Here is a 16,401-nt window from a genome sequence, read left to right as displayed (position 1 = left end):
ACTTTTTCTGGCTTTGTGGTTGCACAGTCCTTTGGTCATCTCACAGTGGGCTTTCACCCTTCCAGTGTGCCAGTGGGGTTGGGAACAGATATCTCTGTTTCTCTAGGAACCGGGTCATGTTTAGTGACTGTTTGGGGTCAGACTGAGAATTTGGTCTGGAACTCAAAATTGGTCTCTCAAAAAGAGAAGGCTGAGAGTCATTCAATATTGTCTTCATTTTCATGTCTAAACTTGCTTGAAAATAGCTGTCAATGTCTCTATTACCTCAGTAGCACTAAAGACACTGTAACCTGACTCCTACCTTGAGCTTTATATCTCTCTACAGGTGTCCAAAACCAGCTGTTATCTGTTATGAACACTGTTACAGATCAGGAGACCCTGTGACAGAAAGATTGTGTGTCTTACTGGTAGATGCACAAATAAGTGAGAAATTAGAAGTGGGGAAAGCTGCCGGGTGTCCTGATCTCAAAACTATAGAAAAGAGCATCTGGGGAGATGATCTGTTGAGGTATTATGCTCCATTTCCTCCAAACTCTCCCAGGTAAACATTTCGAGCATTGTCTTAGGTTCTTCCAAGTGTGCCTGTTTTGCTCCAGGGTAAATTGTGTTGGTAGTACACCACCATGGTGACATTTTCATGATGTCTGACTTAAGGGGTTTGGCATTGACTGGGATATCTTTAAGTGTATGTTACTGCTTTAAGCTTGAGAAGACTATTGGAAAGCATCCTTGGGCTTGTCCTCCTAGCTATGTTGCAACCTGTCCTCTGCTCTTTCTGCAGCTGGAAGCAGATTTTCCCCAATTGCATATGTTGTCACTAATTAACATGATACTGGAACAATACAGTGTCCACCCCCATAGAGGAAAACCAGCTGATAATGCATAACATCTGTCTAATGTAGCCTGAGCTGATCAAATCTGTGCCCATGAAGCAGGTTGCACTTCTGTTTACTAGCAGCAGTTGTTTAACTCCCTTGCTGCAGTGTGCAAGCACTCCACAAACTATCAATCGTTAGGAGTCTTGCAAGGCAGGACAAGTCTTTCAAAGTTTATCAATGGCTTGGTCAATAAAACTAGTAAAACTGTGCCAGACTGTATCTCTTCTACAGGTACATGGGAGTAGGATGTGTACAGTCTTGGCTGAACTGAGGTGGAGCTCAAGGGTGGCAATGGGTGAGAACAGAAGATCCTGAATGAGGAACATTAACCAGGCTGTGTCAGGACCCAACCCAGAAAACAGCAGAGGGCAACAGACAGCTTCAGGAGACAGGGGATGCTTCTTCTCATGTGCCTGTCTTTTGGCCACTGCTATTAATTTTTCCATGTACTAAGTGATTTACTCAACTATTTTTTTCCTTTCCTTTTTTTTTTTTTTTTAAGAACCAATTAATTGCTTAATTTCCCTTTGCCTGGCTCTCTGTTGCATTGGGGCACAGCAGGGAGGCTCTGTGTGGAGGAAATGCCTGCTCTTTTGGCTATTTCTAGGGAATTAAGGACCCGAACAGCAGCTAATCAGTGTTTTAGCTGTAGTTTTCAATATTCTCTCAATGTTAATGTTGATAATAGATAGCTGGCCCAATTAAAACAAAAAATTATCAAAGCGTGTTTGAAGTGCCCTTAGGTAATTCTGCAAGCGTTTGTTGGAGAGCAGCTAGGAAAACAAAATTTGACCTTCTGCAGAACAAAATCATGTTATAGAGAAGGACAGAGGCAGTGGGAGAGTAGGAAGTAAAAACTGATGTTAATAAGTTGTGGCAGAGATTTGACTGTACTGGATCATTTTACCTGTTAAATGCACTATCCTGCTTATGGCACCAAGCAATAAATGGGTGTTATGTTTGAGTCATATAATCCTCTATGTTAGTTCTTCAGTGATATCCACAGGCAAAGAAGTAGATATCTTTCTGACCCTGAAGGCAGTTAACTCGCATTCTGAAGCATGGGATTTGATTACTGTTATCTTAGCTGCTGCAATTACTGATAGTAAAATTAACCATCTCTTTTTAAAGCCTAGACTTGTTCTGAATATACTGACCATTTAATGGGGTCACCTTTCACTGATGCATGAGGTATGTTTGCTGCAGTTATGTGAACAAAAGTGGCTGACTGCATGTGACAGAAGAACATCAGATGAAAACATTTGTTCAAAAGCATTTGCTTGTGCACTTGGCACAGTGTGTGCTGCAATAATGATGTGCTCATGGGTGGTAAAGTTGCTTTGTAAAATCAAGCCCCTCTAATTTAGCATAGAAGTATCGATATCAAAGTTGAGAATTTTCTGCTTTGATTCTAAGCTGGGTTTGGGCTAATTATTTTCTAAGATGGTGCAGACGAAGTGCTAGATTAAAGCAGGAGAAAGTAGTGGCAATTAGGAGAGGGAGATTTCCATTCTGAAGTCAGCAGACAGTTTTGATGCTGAAAATTTCCTCTTTTGGATCCAATGTCTAGACTATGGTTTAGATCACGTGTCTTAGCTGTAGTCTTAACACACAATTATCTGTCTGAAATCCTGTGTATTATGGTGAATCCTGTGCTTACTGTGTACATCTTGTGGCACTTATGCTCCACTGGGTATTCTTTTAAACTCCAAAGCCTAAGAGGGTTGTCTTTTATTTGACTGGCTTTAATGTCACACCAGCAGACATGAAATGTGCCGTGGTTCTTAGCTGTAGGTTCTTTGTGCTGGCCAGATTCCAACATGGACAATTGTTTGTATCACATCAAACCAAAAAAGCAAACCTCAGTTGGATGGCATAGTCATCTTTGCTCTATCAAACTCTTAGACTGCAAAGCTTTGTAAAACTGCATCTTTCCACCTTGAGAAGGAGAAACAGGAGAATAAGAGATTCCTGATCTTAAAAACTGGTGAATGAGTTTGAATATAGTTTCAAATTGTCTATAGAGTGGGTCGGTTTGAGTTTGCTGAAGGCTGTAAAGTGCTGAGGACTGTGAAGTCTGGGCTGCTGGGGTGCCTCAGGAGTGTAATACTAGTACCAGGTATCGGAAGAACCTGCTCGTCTGTTCAGGATTGTTATAAATGGTAAGAGCTGCTCAATCTGAGTGTATTATTTGGAAAGGAACTCCAATATAAGTGATAAAGAGGAGGGATCAACTTTTTATTGGGTTGCAGGACTGGTTTCATTAAGAAGAGATAAAGAAGATTTTCCTCTAAAACCTGGTTTTGCCAAGACTTCCTTTGTGCCACAGAGCAAGACACTAGGCTCAGATCTTTGAAGGGATTTAGGTGCCTGATGGTAGCTTAATTTCAGTGGCTGCCAAGTGCTCAAATAGGAGTTGGAACTGTGTGAACCTGGTGTCTCAGGGCCCAGGAAATTTGCTGTGTGTAAAGCAGAGGTGGTATGCAAAGAAGCTGCAATTGTTTGTGAAAACACCTTTTTTGGACACAACGATTCCAGAATAGGTTTGGTCCTTCTGCTACACTTATTTAAGATTGCATTTCTGGCACTGGCTTCCTTTTGCAGACAGTCTGTGGTCTCTTGGCAGCTTAATTCTCCACCTGTAAAATAGAGATTGTCTGTCATTTTTTGCAGGTTGTAAGATCTTCTGAGAGGTAGCGTTTGGCAATGATCTTAAGAAAAGACCTAATAACACGTAAGTTTTATCTTATCTGTGCCTTGAAGTGCTGTTTCTGTGTAAGCAGTTACTCACAAAGGTACAGCCCAGAATCTGTTCTCTTGCGCTGAGTTGCTTAGCTCTGATCACACAAGGGGAGCCAATTGCTACAAAGCACTTTGCTCCACTCCCTCTTGCTGTGTTCTGGAGCATCAGTCTGTATGCTTGGTGTAGGCAAATCCAGCACTCAGAAGAAATAAATGGAGTGGCCTAGATACTGCAAGAGTCTTTAAACTTAATATTCAAAAGGGAATTGAAAGTCAAAGTCTCTGAAAACTCTTTGTAGCTAACTTTCTAGATCTTCTATTCCTTAGCAAAAATGCTGCAGATTGAACTGCCAATACCAGCAGGTATTTTTCCTTGCATTAGCTTCTCTGGGAGAAATGGCTTGCTGGACTCTATTAAGGCTGGCACTGGAGACTGGAGACCAGCTGAGGATTGCATGACTTGGATTCTGAACTCTGTCAGAATCCATGTCTTCAGAGATGGCGTTATCATTTAGGGTGTACAACATTAAAATGCATAGTGAAGATGTAACGCTGTAATTCTGAGCTGCAGCTGATGTATTGGTTGTTAGTAGATACTTACTCTGCTAGTAAAGGTCTTGAGGCCATATTTGTGGCATTGCGACAAAAGCCTGTGAGCATTATTAATGGACAAAGTTCCTGAGGAAAGGAGGAAACAAATGCCTTCTGCAGAGAACTGGGAAACACTCGGCATCTACTTGGCAGCTTGGAGAGCTGGATCCTGGATTCAGAGGGGGCTCAGCTTGGAAAGCATTCTCCCTGTTAATAAAAAAAAAAAATGATTTGACAAGTCATAGCACAGAAATGCATCTTTCACCTTAATCAGGAGGCCTGGCACAGTCTTTGCTGTTGGCTGGCACCAGCAAGAGTAGGTAGTATTAGCTACAATGGATGCATCTGGGAAGCTGAAGGGCTTGATGAGTTGGAGATGTGTGTTGATGAGGTAGTGAGGGATGTGAGGCAAAACTCAGTTAGTCCAAAACCCTGGCAACGGTACTGAGAAATATTCAGAAGTTATTTTACCCTGTGGGATTCAAGAGATGTGAGTTCAGGTCCTGGCTCGGCTGCTGCCTTCCCATGTGACTTCAGGGCAGGAGTTCAAAAGGGACTTGGCAATTACAGAACGGAATAGGAGGTAGTGATTTCAGTCCTCTCAGGTTGTATCCTGTGGGTTTCTGAATAGTTCACCTCGTCACTGGTAAAACAGGAATGAACATACTTTTTGGGACACCTGGTAAAGTTGAGAACAAATGTATTTATATATAGGAGGAATCCAGATACAATGATGATGGAAGTTCATGAAATGCCCATATCTAGAGGCAGATATCTGTTCTAGGACAGATCAGGCATTCCTCTTTCAGTCAGAGTAGAAATAACTAGTGTTTCAGCTATTAGATGCCAACTTTGCAGAAGACAAATGTGAAGCTGTATATACATGTATAAACAGACCTACCTTGAACAGTTATTTGTCTGCACAAGTGGGTCTAGTTTTACACTAATAAACTCATTTTGTCACTAAAGAAGGCAACTTATGGTTATCTTTTTTTTCTGAGCTTTGGATGTTTTTCATATCATCCGGAATGGAACAAATTTGTGAGACATTCTACTAGCATATAGTGCTAGTGCTTTTCATGTTGTCAACTCATTTCAATGGTTTGCAATCACTTAAAATAGCAATAATAATAAAACTTTGAAAATATTTTCCTCTTTTCAATCCCACACGTGGTCTCACATTTTGTCTACCAGCACCCCACCACTGCCCCTCCATTGACAAACCTGTGTAGAATCATCTATATTGAGATACGGCATGAAGTACTTTATATATATGGGCAGCTCCATCAGCTGATTACCCCGAGCTGGAGAAGCTTTTAAAGTCAACTCTCAAAGTGACATATTAAAGCACGCTAAGAAAACCCAAACCAATCTGAAACAAAACAAACCCAAAAACCACTTCTGCAGTATGATCTATATAGTTTATTGGTAGATCCGCATTTGAGAAAGTTCTTGTTCACCTTGGTGGTACAGAACTAGCATTATAAAGCTCTGTTATCCTTGAAGGTTGCAGATATTAGAGTTTCTTTTGGAGAGTTAGTGAGCTGGAGAAAAGCTTCCATCGCAACAACAACAAAAAAACCCCAGACATCATTTTTCTGTTGTGTTTCCTCTGAGCCCAAAGAGGAATTTAGTCTGGGATAAAAGATTTAAATCTGCATTTTGTCTGCTTTGTATAATCCCCCCTCCGTGTGCCTGATGGTGTTTAAAGTATCCTTTGGCTCATCCCAAATGTGATTATTATCACTTTTAATTATTGATGAAGTAATTATTATCATAGAGTAATTTCCTTTGATATTTTTGGAGCCCATCTCTCCAAGGTAGCTGAGTTTGTGTTCCTTCTGTGTTGAAAGAAGTAAAAACTTATTCCATCCAGCTGGAGGAACAGCTGTCTCTGGGTTAAAAAGCAGTGACTGTTATGTACCCCCACCACTAAATAGCCATCCATAGAATCTAGCGAGCCCAGAAAAAGTTGTAGCTGTTTGCATTTTGATTAGATTTAGTGACACTTCCCATTTGGAGGATGGGGATCCTAGCCATGGAGTCAAACAGCCTCATTTACTGTCTTTGACTATAGACTTTTCGACTTGAGACTTTGGAACTCAGTTTTCCTCCATGAACTACAAGGGCAAAGGTATCTAAAGACTGTGCTGAAGCTCTCTCTGAGCATAGCTGGCATCTTCTGGCAGGATTTATTATTCCAGTAAAAGGGATAAAGCTGATGTTGTAGACCAGCAAAAGCATGCTTACTGCATGCTGTGGATGTCCGAGACGTTTTTTGCAATGGGTCATACAAAGAGTGTAGTTTTCAGTGCTGTTCTGTCTCACCTCTACTCACCCGCTGCCACATCGAATCAATGCTGCTGTTCCCCGGGCACCAGCCTCTTTGCTTTATGGTCGTCACTGAAAGGCAAAAATGTAAACAATCTTAAGCCCTGTGTTGTTATAATCCACGTATTAAAACCATGATGAAGACCACTTCATAGCCTTCACCACAGCAGAATCAAGGCCCTAATTCTCCCTTGGAGCAGAAGTAAACAACTTCAGACCTCATGAGCATTAAATGTCTTTTGGACAGATGAGCTAATTTTTGTTGTGGCAGAGCAATGGTGACCCAGTTTAAAGGGATGTAAATTGTTCGTCTCCTGGCACTAGCGAATAATGCAGAGTTGGACCACTTCTTGAACTGGCTTTCTGATATTAATAAGCCTCATTTACTTTTTCCCAAGTGGGACTGGAATGAGAACACATGCTTTAACTGTGTCTAGGTGCAAAAGATGCTATTTTGTTCTTCTAAGAGCACAAAAGAAGTAAACCCCTTCCTGTCTTCTTACCCAAGACAACAAGCAGGATCAACATAGAAACTGTTGTTGAGTTTTGGAAGTCAGCTGTGGACAAGTGACTCCTATGACATTGATCTTCTGCAGCAATCTTTCCTCTGGGACTGGTTGCATAGATGGTTTTATTAGAGATATGTGGGTGGAAGAAATGGCTGTGGCAGGCAGCCACCGAGCCACACTGCTTCTTGTTCATTGTGGAAAAAGGCTTCTGGGTCTAGGTAAGATCACCTAATTTAGGATGTTGAAGTGTGGTGTGGCACAGTACTTGAGAAGAGGAAGCAGTCCCTGCTTATGGCCTTTCTTTGGGTTGAGATTTTGTTCACTGAGATTCTTAAGGAAAAGAAGCTTCTCTGTTGGTTAATATTAGCCCTCTTCTGATTATCAGCAATGAGGGCTGTGAAGTTAGGAGAGAGCACCCTCCATTCTGGCTCTTGTTGCAAAGGCAAATTGAGTAGTCACTGCCTCAGGCCTTGTTTTTGGGTTGCAGAGATGTGTCACTCGTACAGTCGCAGTCAGATAAGTGTTGCAATTTTTGCAGTTGCACATTCTGTTGGTAATGTGGGATTACCACTGAATTGTTCCTTCAGGCCAGCAAACTTTAGAAGATTAGCTGGCACAGATCTCTGGTAGCTAGCTATAAGTCTCTTTGGTTTTATTTTGCTTAAGTAACATTGGCTTATAGGAGTTGACAGATGACTGTATATGGGATATAAGGTTTGCCGGAGTAGCTGTTGCATTTACATGTGTGTGTGAAAGTCCAATATTGTCACTCTCGAAGAGTAAAATGGTTGAGGCTCCTAACCTTATCCCCTCATGAGTGGGTCTTGCATTTACGCAGCTCTTCTTGCACTTGAAGTGTTTGCACTTGAAATTCTACATTCTTCTACCTTTTCTCTGGGCACACATCCCCATTCTTGACTTAGACAAGAGCATGTTCAGGGACATCAAGTTCCTTCCATGAAAAGCAAAAATGAATAGTGCAAGAACCGAGTCATCTTACAGTAAGGATAGTGAATTATTTAACTCCATGCACATCATTAACTTATCATTCACCACAGCAAAGTCTGACAGGTATATTAACCTCATTCAATATAGTGTTTGCTTGTAGGGGAAGAGATGGGGGTTGGTCAGCTTCATATGGCAGGATAAAAGGCCTCAGATACTCAGTAAGATATGAAACGTTAAGGAGAATTGGACATTAAGGTAGAGTTCAGGCAGAGTTTCCTCACAAGTAGAAGTCATAAAATATACTTTTATTATTTTAATGACCATAGCATAGCTTGAATTGCAAAGGTCACTCTGAGATCTAGTGTAAGAAAGAAAAGAGTATAATCAAGGGAACAACTCTTTTCATCTTCACTGCCATTATCTGTAACTAAGGTTACATTCTTCTTGTGCCAAATGGTTATAGCACCAGGTAGGTCTGCAGTGTGACTTAGCTGTGTTACTTTGTATGTTTCTATGATTTTGTTTGTGGGACAGTTAAATGTGTGCTAAAAGATCTGGTTTTCAAGATGGTGAGTGTCCACAGCATGAACCGGCAATAATAGAAGGGCATCAAACAGATCTAGTGTAGACTCTTCCTTGTGTGAAGAGACTCTACATACTCTGGTTAGGGTAGCATCTCTCCTTGCTATTGTGTAGAAGGATTAGGAACCAGTAGTCTTTCCATAATGGTTGCATCCTACTTGTGGTGTCACGAACACATACAACTAACCGTGGTGTCCTCCTGCTACTTAGACTTCTTTTCTGACCATAGTATCCCTGTGTCTTGTGTTCCTTGACACACAGGAAGGAGTTTGACCCACTTTGCTCTGATTGAAGTAGGAGAAAAAGGAAGGGGGGGAAGATATCTAGTACTGCAGGTAAATCCAGGGGTTTTTTTAATATTCTGCAGGATCTGAGACATATCTTTAATGTAATCCTTGGCAATGTGGTTGAAGAACAGTTGGGAATTTGACTTTTATTTTTTCACCAGCTCCCATGGCTCTTAGTGTGTTAATAGCTGGAGCAGTCCTGTTTCTGCATAGGGGGATTACACTGCTGTGATTAGAGCAGGTTAGGAATTTGCTGATGAGCTTTGTGTTGGTTGATATTTCCAGTGCCTGGTCTATTCATTCCTTTTCGGTTTTCAATTTACCTGTCAGCTTCTTCGTCATTATTTGAAACTTTCTGTTCTCCAAATGGTGACCTTTTCTAAAGAAGAGTGTAGGAAGAGAGCTGGCTTTCCTAAGAAGCGAGTTATACAAAAGGAAGTAAAATACCCTAAGGAAGAAGAAAGAAAGAAAGAGGGGCAAGGGAGGTTGGGAAAGAGTGGAAAAATAAAAGGGCAGAAAACCATTTTTGAGCACGGTAGTGGGAGAAGTCAGGCGATAGTACTGCAAGCCTATATTAAGTGAGGAACCAGCCCATATTGTGCTTGCAGAAGAAAAAAAAAAGGTTATTGCATTAGCTAAACTGGCAACAGAGCTACTCTTATAGTTCTGAGGATGCTGATATCGCAGTGGCTGGAATTTAGGTAATTGTGCCTGTGCCAGACTCTTCTAGAAGTTCATGTCTAAGTGATACTTTTGGGGGACAAAGCCTGACAAGAAATGCATTGCCTTCGATACAACATTCACTTAATAGCCAAGGTCCGATACATCCATCATTTGCAACAAAGCTCGTGTTCCTGAATCTGAGGGCATGCTTGAGCTCTCTTTCTTTCTCATTTTATATGTATTTTTATTCACTTGCCCACATACACAAATATACATCTTCTTAGCCTTTATGGTTATGCAGAAAATGTCAGAATGTGAACTGAAGCATTAGCTGTCTCCCCAGGACTTCAGGCAGCCAGAATGAATAATTTTCAGAGGTTTGAACAAGCTTGTTCATTAAGTAAGGTGTTAACCCTGAAATTTGCAGATGACCAATTAAGCACCGATAATGACTCACAAGTGATGGTTTTAGCAAAAGCACCCAGCTAATTTGTCGAGTCATGAATTCATCCTGTTGGAAACGCCGTGTAACGCAGGACAGAAATATTTGGCTACTTCTTTCTCATCTTTACATGTATCTTTAGTACAGCAAACACACAATGTTTAGGGAAAAAAAAGCCCATGTGGAACATTCTGTGAATACAAATAGAGATGATCATTCGCGGTCTTAATTTATGTAGTTAGATAGGATATGGATAAATTGTATAGTATATGACAGAGTCCAGGGCTTTCTTTACAGTGTTGGTCTGTCTTGTTCTAGAATGTAAAATAATGTATTGCACGGAAACCTCTACTTTGAGTGGTCCATCTGTGGATAGACTTGCCCAGATTACAAGTGTAGTTGTTTGAGGGTGAATAAGCCTTGGCACAGTCCCTGCCACCCACCTCTGCTGTAATTAACACTGGACCAGAGCTATTTACGGTAACAATAATGATCTAACTCAGTCTTGGTTGCACTAGAAGGATTTGTTGTCTTGTGGTCTGTTGGTTGAATGTTATGTGGCTTTACACATAAAGTGATAGGTGGGTTAGTACCACCTCACATGTCAGTGGTAAACTCTTGTCTGATGTATGAAAGCCTCAGGGTACCACCTAAGGTCAGTCAGAAACAGCCTACTGATGACACTCAAGGCCCACATTAGGACAAGAGCTGTCAAATTACTCTTTTTTGGGACTGGCAAGTATAACTGAACACTGAGAATGAAAGAGGCAGCAATATTATTTTAACTGCCAGGAAGAAATTATAGGTCTGAATCTGTAACAAAACTGAAAAGGAGGTCTAAACTAAGATGTAGAAGGAGTCTGGTGCATATCATGTGAATTAGGGAGGGCAGAAATGAACTTGGGTGGCTGTGAGTCAAATTTACTGGTGATTCCCTCCTTATTCTAGGTGTGCTCTTAAACTACTGACCCAAGACATCAGGTGTCTCGGACACAGCTGAACATTTTAGCCAGGCGAGTAACTCTCTAAGTCTGTTATGATGGAATGCGTTTATCCTTTTGTACAGGAATGGAGAGGATTTACTCTGCTGGAGTGCTGTAAGTAGCTATCAGAAGGAGGAGTTTTCTTCTTCCTTTCTGTGTTTGGAGGCAAAAGGGAACAGGGTATTTAAATGAAGATTGACACACTCATTAGGCAGGAACTAGTAGTCCATTATGTTAAAAGTGTGGTAAAGGGCAGTCCAGGGGAAAATGCTGAATCCAGGGTTAATTTCAAAGCTCTGAACAGAGATAAACAGTAAAGAGAATCATAAGCCTGGAAAGATCCGGCTTATCTGTTCTGTTGCCAACACTTCCAGTTGAGCAAGGGTGGCCACCTTGCATTCCTAGCACCTTGCAGTCAGAATTTTGTCCTGCTTGTCAGTAGTACAGGATGACACTAAGTGTTGGTGTGAAAGGCTGAGGAACTTGTTTTCATACCCCCAGAAGGCAACTAAACAATACTTTTCCTTTAATTGCCACTAGAAACTTGACTAGTGAAGCTAAAAATATCACAGACCAGACTCAGCTTTGGTCAAGAAGGACCCATTGCTGCTGAAATTAATTACTTACTATCAAGGTAAAATTAAATTATCTGGTAGCAGTCAGAGCAATTAGTTCAGCAACCAATGCTTTCTTTGGCCTGTTGGAAGGCACAGGTTGTGCATGTGTATGTGAAATAGGTTCATGTAACAGCTGGCACTGCTGTGGTGCAGTTGATGGGCTTCCCTTACTCAGTAGAACAAACTCTGGGGTCACGCCTGTACCTTCTTTTCAGCTGCAGCTGGACAGCCTCAGCCTCTCACAGTGCTGGGCTCTGGGGAGGAATTACGAAATGCCTGCAACAGCAGCAGCTCCCATGGCCTGTTATCTGTCATTAGCAAAAAATACCAACACAAAAATATCTGATGTGTTACTACTTGGTTTTATGGCAGTGCAGTGTTCCTCTTAGCTTTTCTCTTTCTGTCTTCTCATTCAGTTTGGAAGTCATATATGGGATACTAATTTTTGCCTGGAGAATTGCTCAAGAGATGGTAAAAAGGGAGACTGAGAGGGTGGTTGTTGTCTCAAGGGGCTTGTAGCCTAGGTGTTACAGAAACAGCATCAGCTGGGAAAATATGGGAAAAAGAATGTCATAGTTCATCTTAGCAGACCAAATCCAGGATGTTACTAATACCCACAACCATTTCTATTGTAAGGTATTTCAGAGACATCATGGTGCAGGAGTGGTTTAAAAGAAACTTAAAAGAATATATAGTGTAGGAGCTCACAGGGAGTTCTTTCAAAATACCAGGAAATGGTACTAGAGGGAAGGACTCCTGCATCTAATGTGTGAACAGAGGTGGCAGGTGGTCAAGGACAAGTGACAGAAAAGTCAAGAAGAAGGAAAAAAAGAAGAAAGTGCTGTGTGTTGGTGATATAATTTAGGAAGAAATGGTCAGGGAGAAATTGGATGAAGAAAGCGAAGAGTAACTAGAAAGGAATAGAGAAAAGACAGGTGGGATGTCAGGGTAGGGAAGCCTGAAAGGAGCATGACAGTGAAAGCAGGAGATGTAGAGCACAAGGGAAAATAGGCACAAAATAGGCCAATGACAGAAGCGAAAGGCAAAACAGCTTAGTGTGTCCCACGGGGAAACTGCAGAACTTCCCACTGCCTTGCACTGCTGTTGCAAAGTGCCTGCTGTCTTGCTGCCTGTTGCCCACCAGCCTGTTATCATTCTGAAAACACACTCTTAGCAGCAAGAGCTTTTGGGGAAACTCAGACAGCTAAACTTGATATGATTTATCCCTTTCCACAATATGAAGCAAAGAAGTGTATAAAGATGCAGGAATGTTTCAGATGAACTCCCTCTATTATAAGCCATTTCTTAGTAGCCAGGACAGGAAATAAATGCCATGTATACACTGAATTTAATGCACATATGTCGAGTCACCAACCTCAGGGCTTTGAGCAGCTTGATCTATTAGTAAATTTGTTCTGCATGTTCCTCTACACAAAGTCAGATGGTAAAAATGAGAACTTCAGTAACTGTTATGGGTCCTCTATTTACAGTGGCCCTTTGCTGCTCTGAGATTGCAATTTCCTTTTGCTTCAAGCTACCTGCAGTCATACAGTGAAAATTGGAGTTTATCCTCCATGCTTTTAGATGTGATTGCCTTCTATGCAGGTTAAAATTCAGCTATCTGGGAAAGCAGGGGCTTTTGCTAAACCATCAGCTATGTTATTATATGCCTCTGGGAAAGTTGCAGCACAGGGCAAAGAAGAGAACACAAGAAGTATCCTATGGAATTACGCTCTCAAATATGTATTGAGAATCAGTTACACTGATACAATTTTCCAGGCTTGTTACCATTACAGATTTATGTGATGCTATTTTCTAGTTTCATTATATATATTGTTAAAAAAAACCCCAACCCCCAAAAATGAACCTATGCACCACGAAAATCTGCACTGGAACTTTAATACTTCATAAAGACTGGGAAAAGATAGCTGCAAAGTATTCCTTTGGATTCCTTTCCTACATTGCTTTCTTCTTTCCTTGTTTTGAAGTCTACTGACATGGCTTTTTTTCTTCTGAGCAGCCTTGATTGGCAGATACATAAGTAAATACACGTTCAAAATAACACTGCTGTTGTGCAGTTGTATGTACCCTAAGATCTTCCACTAAATGGGTGTGTATTTATAAATCTATAATAAAAATATTCTTGTTATAATAAAATACTTAAAAAAGCCCTGATGTGTGCATGAAAATTAAAGTGTAAGTTAGGAGTTCTTGTCTACCACTGCTATTGAAAGATTTTCTCTCTGTGTGCCTATCTTGTGTGTCCATCTCGTGTGCCTGGGATAACTGCAGCCTGGAAGGTGAAAGAATGAACAGAGCACACATGTGGAAAGAAAAAAAAACACCCCAGCTTTTAATCTTTTGCTAATGAAAACAAGGTTTTTGTGGAAATGGAAGTAAAGGAGTGTCTCAGATCAGCTGATATGCATAGTTTGGATTTCCTAGTGAATAGACATCCATGTGACAGAACCTACTAGCACAGCTGGTAAAAATGCATGGTGTCAAACAGAGAGGCTGACCCTGAACAGTCATGAAAAATTGATTTGTGCTCTTACTCTTGGAGATGGGTCCCCCTGAGCCAAGGCTGATGAACACTGGCAGGCAATGATGCATAGGCAACTTGTCCTGTGCTGCATATCTGTTGTGACAGAAAATAAATGACTTGTTCTCTACTCTTGTCAGGCTTATACTTTTCATGTGCACCAGAGAGAAGGAAAAAAAAAGGATAACCACAATTAAAAAAATGCATCCAGATACATGTCATTTCTGACACTGTCACAATAAGGTTAGTGTCTGAGTAGCTTAAGCTACCCAGAAATGAAAAGTCAGGTAGAGAAACTTAGGCTAAATATATCACCACAAGTGGTGGTAAGAACAGAACCTGTCTAGCAAGTTACACTGTCTCCTTCCTTTATGGGGATAAATTAACTGCATTATAGTCCCCATAAATTGCACTTACACTACACAGATTTGAAAGGGCTGTATATCAAGAACTGTCTTCTCTACTAATGACAAAGTTGCTTTAGTCTTTCCAGAGCTTGGCATATTGGAGTATAACCTAGCTATTTCTTTACTCTTTCTCCAGCATTCTCATCTTGTCTTTGGTTGTTTTGTTTGCCCAGTGGCTGTGTTTTCTGGTTGCTTCCAGTCTTCTTGCTTCCTTTCTCTGTGAGGACAGGGGGACAGTAATTCTTGATGCCTGCCATATTTGACAGGGGTACTTTTAATTCCTTTGCTGAAATACCTGTACAACTACGTAGCACTGAATTTGTTCACTAAAATATTTGTTGAGGACTCCAGGCAGGTTGGTCTGGAGGAGGGAGAAGAGGAAGGTAGATCTAGACTGGGTTCTCATTTGCTCACCTGTGAACCTGTAAACTTCTTTGCTGCATCCTCTGGCTTTTCTTCTGGGCCACTTACACCAGCAGACTTTACTGTGTCATCTTTTTCTTCTGAAACAAAGGTCAGACACTAATCCAGCCTCACTGTATTAGGAAGATGTCAGTGACAGAGCCCTGAGTTCTAGGAAGTGGGCTTCCCACTTTGAGGTTTGTGGGTCCAGGCCATTTTACATTTGAGTCTCCTTTTTTTTTAGGGCACTGTCTCATGGCAGGTAAACTTGGAAGACTTGTTCCTCCTATGTACTTAGTGAAAAAAGCCAGACTGGATTTTGTAAGGCCTTAGCATTAACTCTGTGGCCAGTTTAATTTCTCTTAAAGAAAGATAAAATCGTTTGGAGAGGCTCTTTCAGAGAAGAATGAAGATGCTCTATCACAGGGTAACCTCACTTACAAGGACTTCTTGAACGGATGGAAGTTGCTCAGCTAAAGAAGACGAAACTGAAGAGGAATGATAAAATGAATGTAAAAGACCATTGTTAAAGGTAAACAGCCTTTTACCTTTTTCTGTGAAGTGTTGGATGAGAAACCATATGCTTAAAATACAGCAAGACGAGAAAGTTAGTTCCTATGGAAGGTTCATAGTGAGTAAAGCCTGGTATAGATTCTTTGGAAAGGTACTTTCTTGTGTCAGAGATCATTAAAAACAGACTAGGCAAATATCTTCTGGGAGTGTCAGAGAAACTAGATCCTACCTGGGGAATGGAGGTTGGTTAGATAACATCTCTAGAGCTCACTAGTTAATTGTTCTACACTTCCAAATCTCAACGATCCTCCAGGTTTGTCACTTGTTGCAGCAGTGGCAGCAGGTTTTGCTTCTAGTTGCATCTCTCTGTGAGTGTCAATGACATCTTGATTTGCAAGAATCAATGTGCAGATTGGCCTCTTCTTCAGGCCTGTTAAATACCAAGAACCTTTGGAGTAACTTGTCACATTTTTTTTTCAGATACAACTGCATGTAGGCTTTTGAGGCAGAAATACTATATAATTCTGGCAGATAAGACCTGGTATCATTTTCATGGGTTTTCTATAAGGAAAAGTACAAGTACTTTCTGATTGCTATATATATAGGCACAAGTTTTCAGTCTTTTCCTGAAAAATAGGAAGCACTTAAAACTGTGTCCCTCTAAGCCACTGTAGCTAAAGCAAGTAACTGTATTTTTGCACTTTTCCCTGTGACAAAGTAATTTCTGCAGGATTACACCACTGCTATGGTGATTACATCTTTACTTCAGACTGTGGGAAGAATGATAAGAAAAACAAGCGTAATAGGCTGTGCAGGAAGCGCTGCAGTGAGGATTGGATTAAGCTTCCTACGGCAGGGGGAGAAATAGAGACTGCTCTTATATGGTGGTAAGTGGCAACAAGGCCTGTGTGGGGTGGCAGAGACAAGATTGAATTTCCAGCTGAGGAGAAAAGCTGAACTATGT

At 41.0% G+C, this 16,401-nt stretch overlaps 1 protein-coding gene across 1 annotated transcript in view; it reads left to right on the top strand.

Annotated features, from left to right (window-relative positions):
• Positions 1-16,401, top strand: part of SORCS3 (sortilin related VPS10 domain containing receptor 3) — a 288,897-nt gene that overhangs the window by 51,040 nt on the left and 221,456 nt on the right. The window lies entirely within an intron of this gene.

Source organism: Pipra filicauda, unplaced genomic scaffold (genome assembly GCF_003945595.2).
Source record: "Pipra filicauda isolate LSUMZ 115617 unplaced genomic scaffold, ASM394559v2 scaffold85_size2586006_pilon, whole genome shotgun sequence".
Classification (NCBI taxonomy): domain Eukaryota; kingdom Metazoa; phylum Chordata; class Aves; order Passeriformes; family Pipridae; genus Pipra; species Pipra filicauda.
The sequence above is the reverse complement of the archived record's forward strand: the minus strand, read 5'-3'. Positions and strand labels throughout refer to the sequence as shown.